A 12,680-nucleotide genomic window follows, 5' to 3' on the forward strand; every position below is an offset into this window, starting at 1 on the left:
GCATAATCCAGTTCACAGTGGACATTGGTTGACAGCACAGTATTCCTCACAATTTTGGCAAAACATTTATGACCTAGATTTTTCTTGGCATGTTGCAAGGTTGGCAGACGTGAGTTCCAACTGCCCAGGTGATACTGTTGGCACCTGGCTGCTTTTTCCAAGGGTGGCCTTAATATCCTATGCAGGTGGATTAAAGATGGAATCCTCTGCTGAATGGCTTTCTGCCACTGGGAGGAAGGGAAATTTAGTTTAGCTGCAGCAGATAAAAAGTAGCTGTAGATTTAAGGGCCATATGCAATCCAAGAGCCAAGGAGACAGAGTTAGAGCACAGTGAAAGGAGAGTGCCAGAAGGTAGTGCCAGAGAGTGCCATTGTGATCCAGATCCCAAAATTCTTTTAAGCTTTTGTGGATGTAATTTTACTGGAGATAAGAGCAAGGAGGGAAAGGCTATTTTGAGTTCAAGATGGGAAGCTCCAGAAAAGGATGCAGGCAGTATAGAGGGAGGAAGCACAGGCAGTCAGTGCCATAACAATCACCTCATGAATGGCAGTGTAATATTAGAAATGTCTTCGTGACCTCACCAGGTTGGCCAAGGAAAGTAAAGGCATGAATACCCTGGCACGTCCTAAAACAATGCTGGATGCATGCCACACATGTCCACACATTGAGAAGGAAGAGGTGATCAAGACAAGGACAAGGATAGAACAGGCGTTAGAGTTCTCAATTGGGGCAAGGCCAATTTTACTAAACTGAGGAGTGATTTAGCGAAACAGCTGCTTGAAGGTAAATCAATGTCAGAGCAGCGGGAGGCATTCAAAGGGGAGATTCAAGGGGTTCAGAGTAAACATGTTCCCACAAAGAAAAAGGGTGGGATGGCCAAATCTAGAGCCCCATGGATCTCAAGGAGCTTACAGGGTAAGGTGAGGCAGAAAAGGGCGGCACAGTTGCGCAGTGGTTAGTTTAGTTTAGTTTAGAGATACAGCACTGAAACAGGCCCTTCGGCCCATCGAGTCTGTGCCGACCATCAACCACCCATTTATACTAATGCTACACTAATTCCATATTCCTACTACATCCCCACCTGTCCCTATATTTCCCTACCACCTACCTATACTAGGGGCAATTGCTAATGGCCAATTTACCTATCAACCTGCAAGTCTTTGGCATGTGGGAGGAAACCGGAGCACCCGGAGGAAACCCACGCAGACACAGGGAGAACTTGCAAACTCCACACAGGCAGTACCCAGAATTGAACCCGGGTCGCTGGAGCTGTGAGGCTGCGGTGCTAACCACTGCGCCACTGTGCTGCCCCAACCGCAGCCTTACAGTTCCAGCGACCTGGGTTCAGTTCTGGGTACTGCCTGTGCGGAGTTTGCAAGTTCTCCCTGTGACCGCGTGGGTTTCCGCCGGGTGCTCCGGTTTCCTCCCACAGCCAAAGACTTGCAGGTTGATAGGTAAATTGGCCCTGGTAAATTGCCCCTAGTGTAGATAGGTGGTAGGAGAATTGTGGGGATGTGGTAGGGAATATGGGATTAATGTAGGATTAGTATAAATGGGTGGTTGTTGGTCGGCACAGACTCGGTGGGCCGAAGGGCCCGTTTCAGTGCTGTATCTATCTATGTATCTAAAAGAAAAGCTTATGCCCAAAACAGAGAACTCAATACTACAGAAAGCTGAGAGGGGTATAGAAAGTGAAGGGATGAAATCAAAAAGGAAATTAGGAAAGCCGTGAGAGGACATGAAAGAATATTGGCAAGCAAAATCAAGGTGAACCCAAAGATGATCTATCAATACATTAAGAGTAAGAGGATAACTAAGGAAAGAGTAGGGCCCATAAAAGACTAAAAAGGTAACCTATGTGTAGGGGTGGAAGATGTTGGTATTGTTCTGAATGAATACTTAGTGTCTGTCTTCACAAAAGAGGGGATGTTGCAGATATTGTAGTTAAGGAAGAGGGGTGTGAATTATTGGATGTGATGAACATAGGGAGAGAGGACGTATTAATGGGATTAGCATCCTTGAAAGTTGATAAATCACCAGGGCTGGATGAAATTGTGATCCAGATCCCAAAATTCTTTAAGCTTTTGTGGATGTAATTTTACTGGAGATAAGAGCAAAGAGGGAAAGGCTACTTGAGTTCAAGATAGGAAGCTCCAGAAAAGGATGCAGGCAGTATAGAGGGAGGAATCACAGGCAGTCAGTGCCATAACAATCACCTCATGAAGTACCTCAGGCTGTTAAAAGAAGCAAGAGAGGAAATAGCAGAGGTTTGACCATCATTTTCCAGTCCTCACTGAATACAGGTGTGGTGCCAGAGGATTGGAGGACTGCTAACGTTGTAATTGTGTTTAAAAAGGGAGCGAGGGATAGACTGAATAATTACAGACCAGTCAATCTAACCTCAGTAGTGGGCAAGTTATTGTAATCTATTCTGAGAGACAGGATAAACTGTCACTTAGAAAGGCACAGATTAATCAAGGATAGTCAGCATGGATTTGTTGAGGGAAGATCTTGTCTGACCAACTTGATCAAATATTTTGAAGAGGTAGCAAGGAAGATAATGAGGGTAGTGCAGTTGATGTGGTCTACACAGATTTTAGCAAGGGTTTTGACAAGGTCCCCATGGCAGACTGGTTAAAAAAAATAAAATCCCATGGGATCCAGGGAAATGCAGCAAGGTGGATACAAAATTGGCTCAGTGGCAAGAAACAAAGGGTAATTGATGGCTGTTTTTGTGACTAGAGGGGCTCCGCAGGGCTCACTACTGTGTCCCCTACTTTTTGTGGTATATGTTAACGTAGGGGGAATTATCAAGAAGTTTGCAGATGACACAAAGATTGGCCCTGTGGTAGATAGCGAGGAGGATAGCTGTAGGCTGCAGGAAGATATTGATGGTCTGGTCAGATGGGCAGAAAAGTGGCAAATGGAATTCAACTTGGAGAAGTGTGAGGTGATGCAAGTGTGAGGAGGTCAAACAAGGCAAAGGCATGCATGATAAATGAGAAAATACTGAGAAGTGTAGAGGAAGTAAAGGACCTTGGAGTGAATGTCTACAGATCCCTGAAGGTAACAGGACAGGTCAATAAGGTAGTTGTGAAGGCATATGGAATCCTTTCCTTTATTAGCCGAGGTATAGAATATAAGAGCAGGGAGGTTATGCTGCAACTGTATTACTCATTGGTTAGGCCACAACTTGAGTACTGTGTGCTGTACTGGTCACGTCATTACAGAAAGGATGTAATTGCACTAGAGAGGGTACAGAGGAGATTTACGAGGATGTTGCTGGGACTGGAAAAATGCAGCTATGCGGAAAGATTGAATAGGCTGGGGTTGTTCCCCTTGGAACAGAGAAAGCTGAGGGGAGATCTGATTGAAATGTACAAAATTGTGAGGGACCTGGATTGAGTGGAGGTGAAGGGCCTATTTACCTTAGCAGAGAGGTCAGTGACTAGGGGGCATAGATTTAAAGTAATTGATAGAAAGATTAGAGGGGAGATGAGAAAAAGAAAGTTTTTTTCACCCAGAGGGTGGTGGGGGTCTGGAACTCATTGCCTGAAAGGGTAGTAGAGGCAGAAACGCTCAACTCATTCAAAAGGAGTCTGGATATGCAGATCAAGTGCCGTAATGTACAGGGCTACAGGCCAAATGCTGGAAGATGTGATTGGAATGGGTGGAATGTTTTTTGGTTGGCATCGACACGATGGGCCAAGTGGCCTCTTTCTGTGTCGTAAAATTTCTATGATTCTTTCCAAAACAGTTTTTGATGCACCAAATAACTTGCCAAAATCTCCCCCCTCCTATATCAAACACTCATCAGTTTTAGTGCTTACACGAAAAGTGAAGAGATTGCTATGTTGCCCACTCCTGAAAGCATGATCATAATGAAATAGCTTCACCCTCCCAGAATCAGCAGTAACAAAGTGCCATGGGTGGACAAAGGGCAACCGTCAGGTCCTTACGTAGGAGTGAGAAGGAAAATCTACAAATCTTGAGTACACACACTGATATATTCCAGACAGCCAGTTATTGAAGGATAGTACTGAAGACAATCCTTACTCAGTCTTGCATTTATTTAGAGTTAAATATTACAAGCATGCCCCTCCTAACTAAAGCACACCACAGTTTCAATAAGTGTCTCTTTATATGTGCTCAAATAAAACCCCAGTTAATGCCCACCATCTGCATCTAATTAAAAACAATTAATATAATGGTGTCAGATTCTCTTCTTTCTCTTTATATAAAAAATATAGTTAAATATGCACAACCAAAATCAAAGCAAAACCTTCATATTCTATACAAAGCATTACATTGCAAGATGCTCCTCTGTAGGACCCTAATAATTTTGTTGTATAAGCATTTCTTTCTGTAAAACAATCAGACAGTTGATGGCTTGTATCTACCCATTTAATATTAATAATTTCCTTTCTCTCCCGCATTTGTTTCAAGCAAGCAAGGTCAACTTGTAATCTTTTCTCACTTACACTTTTTGTGGAGTGTGCATTATTCCACAATGAATGAATGCTGCATAGCATTCAATGGGTATACTATCTTCAGTATGCCCCTCATTTAGAATCTCACTTAAAATATTTGACAAATAGAATCCCATATTCTTTGCCTCCACAAGAGCCAGTGGTCCAGCAGCCAAAATACTTTTAACAATGCTTTTTATTTTCTAGGCTTCCCAAGCTAAAGGACAGCATCTCCCAGAAGAAATATTATGAAATCAGCTGCATGCGAATGCCCATCAGGAAGATTAGCATGTGAAGCATCGCTAAAAATTATTAGTTTCATGTTCTTTGGGTCACCTAAAGATAGAAACTTAAGTACTCCTTTCTCCAGATTTAAGTGTTTTATTTGCCCTGAAAACAGTCTCAACGTTAGGGTGTTTCACCATAGTACTTAACTCCAACGCATCAAAAATAGCATCTGGTCTTGTCTGAGTGCCCAACCAGTTCAACTGACCAATCAAGCTTCACAATTGCTCAGTCTCTTCTTTAGATAAAACATCATCTTTCTGTGATGACCTAGCATGGGATGGGAATAAAACCCACTAAATAGGATTGTTGATTTAAAGTTATTCCAGACCTACTCTGCTTAATTTCTAAACCAATGTATTTAATTGTATTTAATTGCCGCACAAGTCTGACTCCCAATTTTAAATTCTAATCTAATCTTATTAATAACACGCTTCTCAACTTCCACTACCACTTCATAACAAGTCATCAGCATGCATCATGAATATGCCTGAAGGTTTCCTTTTATGATACTAATAAAACATTGCGGAATCTGCTTTTAGTTGAAAACAACCTACTTTCACCAAAAGAGATCTCACTGAAAAATACCACACCCTCGGAGCATCATTCAGGCCATAGTTGCATTTGTTTAGTTTCCATAGTTGCCCTTCAGCATCTGCTGCCTCTTGGGGCTTTTTCAGAAATACTTCTCTCTGAATAGTATCGCCCTGAAGAAACGTGAATTTTATGTCGATTGATCTACACTCCCAAGAATATGTGGCCAAAAGAGCTAAAAAGGTTTTCAAGATTCCTTTTCCAGCTGTAAGAGAGTCCATTCTAACAGTTGTATCACCCAGACACTCTTCAAAACCCCTCGCAACTCGCCTCGCTTGAGCCTTATAAGGACTTTTTCAGTACAAATGCACCTATGTGACATGGCTGGTTGCCCCTTATCTGGTACCTCAGAATAAACTTCAGACTCTTTCCAATTATCTAATTCTCTTTTTTTGCCTGTCTTATTAGTTTATCCTCAGGTTTTTTGGCAACCACCAAAACATCACGATCATGAGGTCTTCTGCATCTAGTTCTGTTCTGAGATTGTTTTGTGGCCTTCGTTTCATTGTTTAATCTATTCAAACTATGGCCTCTGCTTGCTCTTTTATGTCTGTCAGGACTACGACTATGAGATTTTCCTCTCACACTATCAGAGGCTCTTTCTCTGGTACATGATCGTTTGCTTCCGTACCCACTATTAGAAATTACTTATCAACTTGCTGTCGAGTTGATCATCTAAGATTTTATGCAGCATTTCATCTACCACCATATGATTCTTTCACAAAGTTTATTGCTGAAATGACTTTCAGTTGTGATATTTGTGACCATGATATCCATGTTTTCATACATATCTCTGAATTCATCATTGGCAAATTCCCTTCCATTATCAGTCAGAAACTTAGCTGGTGTCCCAAGTCCAGTCCCTTTCTATTGCTCCATGATTTTGACAACAATCACTCTTTTGTCCTTACTAAGTATTATTGTAGAAAGATAGTTGGTTGCCAGTCTACAAAATGTAGAATGAAAATATCTCTGGCCTGGATTTTACCCTCGGTGGACGGGAGCCGTTGGTGAAAAGTTGGTGACGAACCTGCTTGCGCTTGGCCTGGGGATCTGACCCGCATTTTGCGGGTCCCTGATCTTTAAGTGTTCTGAGGTGGGACTTCCACCCGCTTGCGTCACCGAGAGCAGTGGCCACTGCTGGGACTGCAGCCCAGCTTCATGAGGAAGATGTCGGGGAACCCTGGAACACAGGTAAGTTTTTGTGCCTAGCCGCGGGTGATCGGTCGGGCCCTGGCGAAGCAAGCATGGTCGATTGGGGGGACGGGGGGGCATGTTGGGTGCTGGGGGTGGTTGGAGCAGCGGGGGTGGCCCTCCATCAGGCACAGGGTGCCCGATCATTAGGGCCCCCCCAGGCCGTCAGAGAGCCGCCTGATTTTAATAGGCGGCTTCTCTTGGGCGTGGGCCGCCTGCTTAACACGGATAAAATCCCAGTGGCTGCGGGTGGAGGCCCTGAAGTGGCCATTAAGTCACCACTTTAGGGCCTTGATTGGCCTGGGGTGGGCCAGCTATTTTTCGTTACTGCCCTATGTAAAGTGGCGGCAGAGGTGGGAGCGGGTCGGGAAGGGCCCCCTGAGCCTCCCGCTCCATTTTACGCCACCACCACCCCCCACCCCCCTCCCCGCCACCTTCCCGCTCTTTGGGGGAGTGTAAAATTCTGACCTTTGTCTTTGTCCCATACATTTAGATTGATGGCAACTACCTCATTAAAGTCATGTGCCAATGGAAGGCTTACAATGGGACTTGGTGGCATCCTCTCATACCTCTTACAGATTTCACACTTCTGACTAATCTCTTCTGTTAGCCTTATGTATCCTTCATCAACCACACCTGCATCCTTTAGCAGGGATTTTAACCTCTGACAAGTAGGGTGAGCAAATTATCTATGTAACTTTAAGACAATTTTCTTTTTTCTCTCTGATTCTTATCACCTCATGCCATGAATATTTGTCCAATACTCTGATGAGAAACATCATCAGATTTTATTAAGGGGATACAATAATATCTTGACTGGGTGAACTGCAAATCCACTGATTAATCAAAAATAATGACCTTATGCTCCACGACATGTTTCGTTTGTGCCTTTTTAATAGAAGGCTTACTCAACAGCTTGGGATCTCACCAGAGACTATGAAAGTACTGATAAAATGGCTTACTCCAGCTATTTTACATGGAATTACAACTCTCTTTAGTTACTTCAATTTGTTGTCATTACCAAACCTAAACCAAATAGTACTTTTATACTCGAGTATTGCTTTAAGTAGAGACATGTTGTCGAAGCTTTTCATCTTGCACTCATCAGAACAATCCGCAAGAATACCAATGTAAGAATCACAGAATCGTTACAGTGCAGAAGGAGGCCACTCAGCCCATCATGTCTGCACTAGCTCTCTGAAAGAGAAATTCCCTCAGTTCTCCCGTAACCCTGCACTTTCTTCCTTTTCATATAACTGTTTAATTCCCTTTTGAATGCTTCAATTGAACCTGCCTCCACCACATTCTCCGGCAGCGCATTCAGATCTTAACCACTTGCTGCGTGAAAAAGTTTTTCCTCATGTCACTTTTACTTCTGTTACCAAATACTTTAAATCTGTGCCCTCTCGTTCTCGATCCTTTCATGAGTGGGAATAGTTTCGTTCTATCTACTCTGTCCAAACCCCTCATGATTTTGAATACCTCTATCACAGGAAAACAATAACTTTATACTGTATGAGAAGAGAGTGCTGACTGGTTGTCAAGTGAACTCTGATTGGTAGAGGTGTTGCCATGGAGAATGCACCAGTTTACTGTGACTGACAGTTAATTGCCAAGCTTTGTTTGAAATTTAAACCAGGTAGCTTGACTCTGATTGGTCAAGACATTGACCTGAGGAATGAATCAGCGAATAGCTTATTTTGTTCAGCTGAACAGGCGCAATGTGTGTACATGTTTTCTGTCTGCAAAGAACAGGGCCCTGTATATTAATATATCTAGCTTCCAGTACGCGCAAATGCGCCACACTGCGAGCCCGACTTACAATATTAAATTGGTTGTCAGCGTAATTCTTAGCATGCTGAGGATTATTTAGCAAATGTTGTCCAATTGCAGAATCACATCTAATGTTGGACACTATGTTTTGATTTTGCAAACAAGGGCTGGTTGGGTACGGCCTGTACCTTTTAGGAAGAGGCATAGATGGATCATCCACTCAGTACTTCTGGCTGAAGATGGTTGCAAATGCTTCAACATTGTCTTTTGCTCTGATGTGCTGGGCTCCCACATAATTGAGGATGGGGATATTTGTGAAGCCGCCTCCTCCTGTTAATTGTTTAATTGTCCACCACCATTCATGACTTGGATGTGGTAGGACTACAGAGCTTAGTTGGCTGTAGGATCGCTTAGCTCTGTCTATCGCATTCTGCTTCCTCTGTTTGGCACACAGGTAGTCCTGTGTTGTAGCTTCACCAGGTTGACACCTCATTTTAAGATATGCCTGGTGCTGCTCCTGGCATGCCCCCCTGCACTCTTCATTGAACTAGGGTTGATCTCTCGGCTTGATGGTAATGATAGAGTGGGGGATATGCCGGGCCATGAGGTTACAGATTGTGGTTGAATACAATTCTGCTGCTGTTGATGGCCCACAGCGCCTCATGGATGCCCAGTCTTGGGTTGCTAGATCTGTTTGAAATCTATCCCATTTAGCATGGTGGTATTGCCACACAACACAATGGAGTGCATCCTCAATGTGAAGACAGGGCTTTGTCTCCACAAGGACTGTGCGGGGGTCATACCAATACTGTCATGGACAGACATATCTGCGACTGTTGAGAACGAGGTCAAGTATATGTTTCTCTCTTGGCTTCCTCACCACCTGCCACAGACCCAGTCTAGCAGCTATGTCCTTTAGGACTCAGCTAACTTGTTCAGTAGTGGTGCTACTGAGTCACTTTTAGTGATGGATATTGAAGCCCTTATCCAGAGTACATTCTGTGCCCTTGCCACCCTCAGTGCTTCTTCCAAGTGGTGTTCAACATGGAGTAGTACTGATTCATCAGCTGTGGGGGTGCAGTAGTTGGTAATCAGCAGGAGCTTTCCTTGCCTACGTTTGACCTAATGCCATGAGACTTCATGGGGTCTGGAGTCAATGTTGAGGATTCCCAGGGCACTCACTGTGCTGCCACCTCTGCTGGGTCTGTCCTGTAGTTTGGACAGGACATACCCAGGAATAGTGATGGTGGTGTCAATTTTGCAGGGTCGAGAGAGCTGGGTTTGCCGTTGTCATTTCCGATGCCTAGGTTGATACCGGGTTGTCTGTCCAGTTTCATTCTTTTTAGACTTTGCTCTCATGGTTTGGTAAAACTGACTGGCTTGCTAGGCCATTTCAGAGGGCATTTAAGAGTTAACCATGTTACTGTGGATCTGGAGTCACACGTAGGCCAGACCAGGCAAGGATAGAAGATTTCCTTCCCTAAGGGACATTAGTGAACCAGATGGGTTATAGCAGAGTCAGCAGGGGAGAGATTAGAGCAGCCATTTTGGAGGCAGGGGATTAGCAGAAAGCCTCATCATTCTACTTTCCTTGCCTAACCGCCTCTATACTGGATAGATTCCTCTCCTCGACCATAGAAACATAGAATATTACAGTACAGAAATTGACCATTCAGCCCATCAAGTCTTTCTCCACTTTCTCTTTTAAGTGCGGCACAGTGGCGCAGTGGTTAGCATCGCAGCCTCACAGCTCCAGCGACCCGGGTTCGATTCTGGGTACTGCCTGTGCGGAGTTTGCAATTTCTCCCTATGACCGCGTGGGTTTCTGCCGGGTGCTCCGGTTTTCTCCCACAGCCAAAAAATTGCAGATTGATAGGTAAATTGGCCATTGTAAATTGCCCCTAGTGTAGGGAGGTGGTAGGGGAATTGAGGGGATGTGGTAGGAATATGGGATTAATGTAGGATTAGTATAAATGGGTGGTTGATGGTCGGCACAGACTCAGTGGGCCGAAGGGCCTGTTTCAGTGCCGTATCTCTAAATAAATAAACTTTAATATTCATGATCTTCAAGCAAGTATCCAATTACCTTTTTTTTAAAAAAATACTTTGTGCACAACAGTGTTTTGCAGAAGATAATTCCACATTCTAACTACCCTCTGTGTATCAAAAAATTCTAATGTTTCCTTTAATGGTTAATATGTACAAAGCTTGTGAAAGGAGATAATCTTTCTAACTAATAAACTGATATCTTTTAAATGAATCACATTTTTTCATGGGTTAAGCTGGGTTGTCTATTCCCTAAACTACAGACAGTCATTTGAGGCCAGAAACTGGCAGACTCTGGCTTTAAATTACATTGTGTGATATATGCATATGAAAGCTTAATGTGTTTCTGTAAAAATAAATGGTTTAACGTCTCCTTAAAGTAGTTGATAATGAAATTTCATATGTACATGTTAAACATCTGCTAATATGCAGAAGATATATTTGTCAGCTTTACATTTTTTACATTATCACAGGACTATGTGGTAAGTTACATTCTAAGCTATGATGTCGAATGTCACCCAAACTCCAATGCTTATTATTTGAAAGATAGGCAATCTTTTTTGGGTGCGTTAATAAGGAAAAACCTGAAAGTATAATAGTTGTTAAATAACCACTATTTTATGTAGTGCATTATAAAGTAAGTACTGGCTCAATACCTCTCTCAGCCAGTCTGCATTGTTTGATCATTTCCTCTGAATTGAATTTAGCCTTCTGTTCAACTTTAAGGTCTGACATGTTAGATTATTAAAGGAGCAGAATGTTTTTGAACTTGCCTAATTGTAATAAGATCATTCTTTATGTTCACTAATATTTTTATCATATGCAGTCTGAATGTGTGGGAACTTTTACTGGATCACTGCACAGATCCAGGACAACTTGTCTGGGGACTGTCTGCTACTGCAGGCCTTTCTGTCTTTATGGAAATAGTACAGTTCCTGTCTGATCGTAGTTGAAACGTTTAATAGTACTGATACTGTTATTCTGCATTTTCACTTTGATTTTCTATATTTCCTATATGTTGTTCAATTTCTCTTTTAGTGTTTATGAGGTATATGGCTTATTTCTGAGGATAGTGTCACTAAAGTTGACAGAAATGTGCAGTGAAGCTTCCAATAGCCTAGTGGGTAATGACATCACCAGTACAGTACTAAGTTATATGAACCAGAAGGTTTTATTTTTGGTCTTTGAATTTGCTGATTTTGGCTAGGGAAACAGTTGAGGCAATACAATTGGCATTAGCATAAATGAGATAGGTAAGAGAAAAATTAGCCAGGGTTCCTGCTCCTAATAACAATCCAGCATGTTTATGGAGAGTCACCTTTGGGTGAGAACAGAATTGGATTTAACTGTGAAGCCCCCCATGCCTGCTGAAACCTGTTTTCTGTTAATGCTGATCTGTTCACCAACAGCACTGAATGGAAAAAAATATACATCATTCTTATTTTACAGGTCTTTATATCTCGAGTTGGACGTGGAAGAAATTCTAATTTTCAATCTTTCTTCTCTTCTTTTCTTCTTTCCTTTCCTAAAAGTCTGACTGATACTGAAGTACAATTCCAAAAGCACCAGTTGCCCGTTAGTACCTCATTAATCAGTGAGGCTAGACAGTGAGTATTGACAAGCTATTTGACAGTGGGGAATTTTATAGATGCACCTAATCCTATCCTTACTTAATAGTCACACATGCAGGCATGTGCATCGTCAGACAGTGATCAGGAGCTTGTTTTCTCCCTCCAAACCCAAGAGGATGGGCCCAATTTTAAAACCCCATTACCTCACCTGAGATCAGCTAGTTCAGCACAGACCAAGGATGAAACCTGGAAACTTCCTGGTAGACAAACAGACTGGCGTTACTGTGGCTGCAGACGTGAATCCAGGATGGTGTGTTGCCTCCCTGGTGCCAGGGTCAAGGATGTCACTGAGCAGCTGCAGAGCATCCTGAAGGGGGAGGGTGAACAGCCAGCAGTCGTGATGCACATCAGAACCAACGACATAGGTAGGAAGAGGGATGTGGTCTTGCAGTCAGAATTTAGGGTGCTAGGTAAGAAATTAGCAAGCAGGACCTCAAAAGTAGTAATTTCTAGATTACTCCCAGTGCCACACGCAAGTGAGTACAGGAATAGAAGGAAAAGACAGATGAATGCGTGGCTGGAAAGTTGGTGCAGGAGGGAGGTCTTCAATTCCTGGGACATTGGGACTGGCTCTGGGGGAGATGGGACCTGTACAGGCCAGGTGGGTGCACCTGAACAGAGCTGGGACTGAGTTCCTTTCGGGACATTTTGCTAGTGCTGTTGAGGAGGGTTTCAACTAGTTTGGCAG

The 12,680-nt window shown here is 43.1% G+C and overlaps 1 protein-coding gene across 1 annotated transcript in view; it reads left to right on the forward strand.

Moving 5' to 3' along the window:
* Nucleotides 1–12,680, forward strand: part of LOC137369253 (fibrillin-2-like) — a 496,406-nt gene that overhangs the window by 87,409 nt on the left and 396,317 nt on the right. The gene's annotated exons all lie outside the window — the stretch shown is intronic.

Source organism: Heterodontus francisci, chromosome 4 (genome assembly GCF_036365525.1).
Source record: "Heterodontus francisci isolate sHetFra1 chromosome 4, sHetFra1.hap1, whole genome shotgun sequence".
In the NCBI taxonomy this organism is placed as follows: Eukaryota; Metazoa; Chordata; class Chondrichthyes; order Heterodontiformes; family Heterodontidae; genus Heterodontus; species Heterodontus francisci.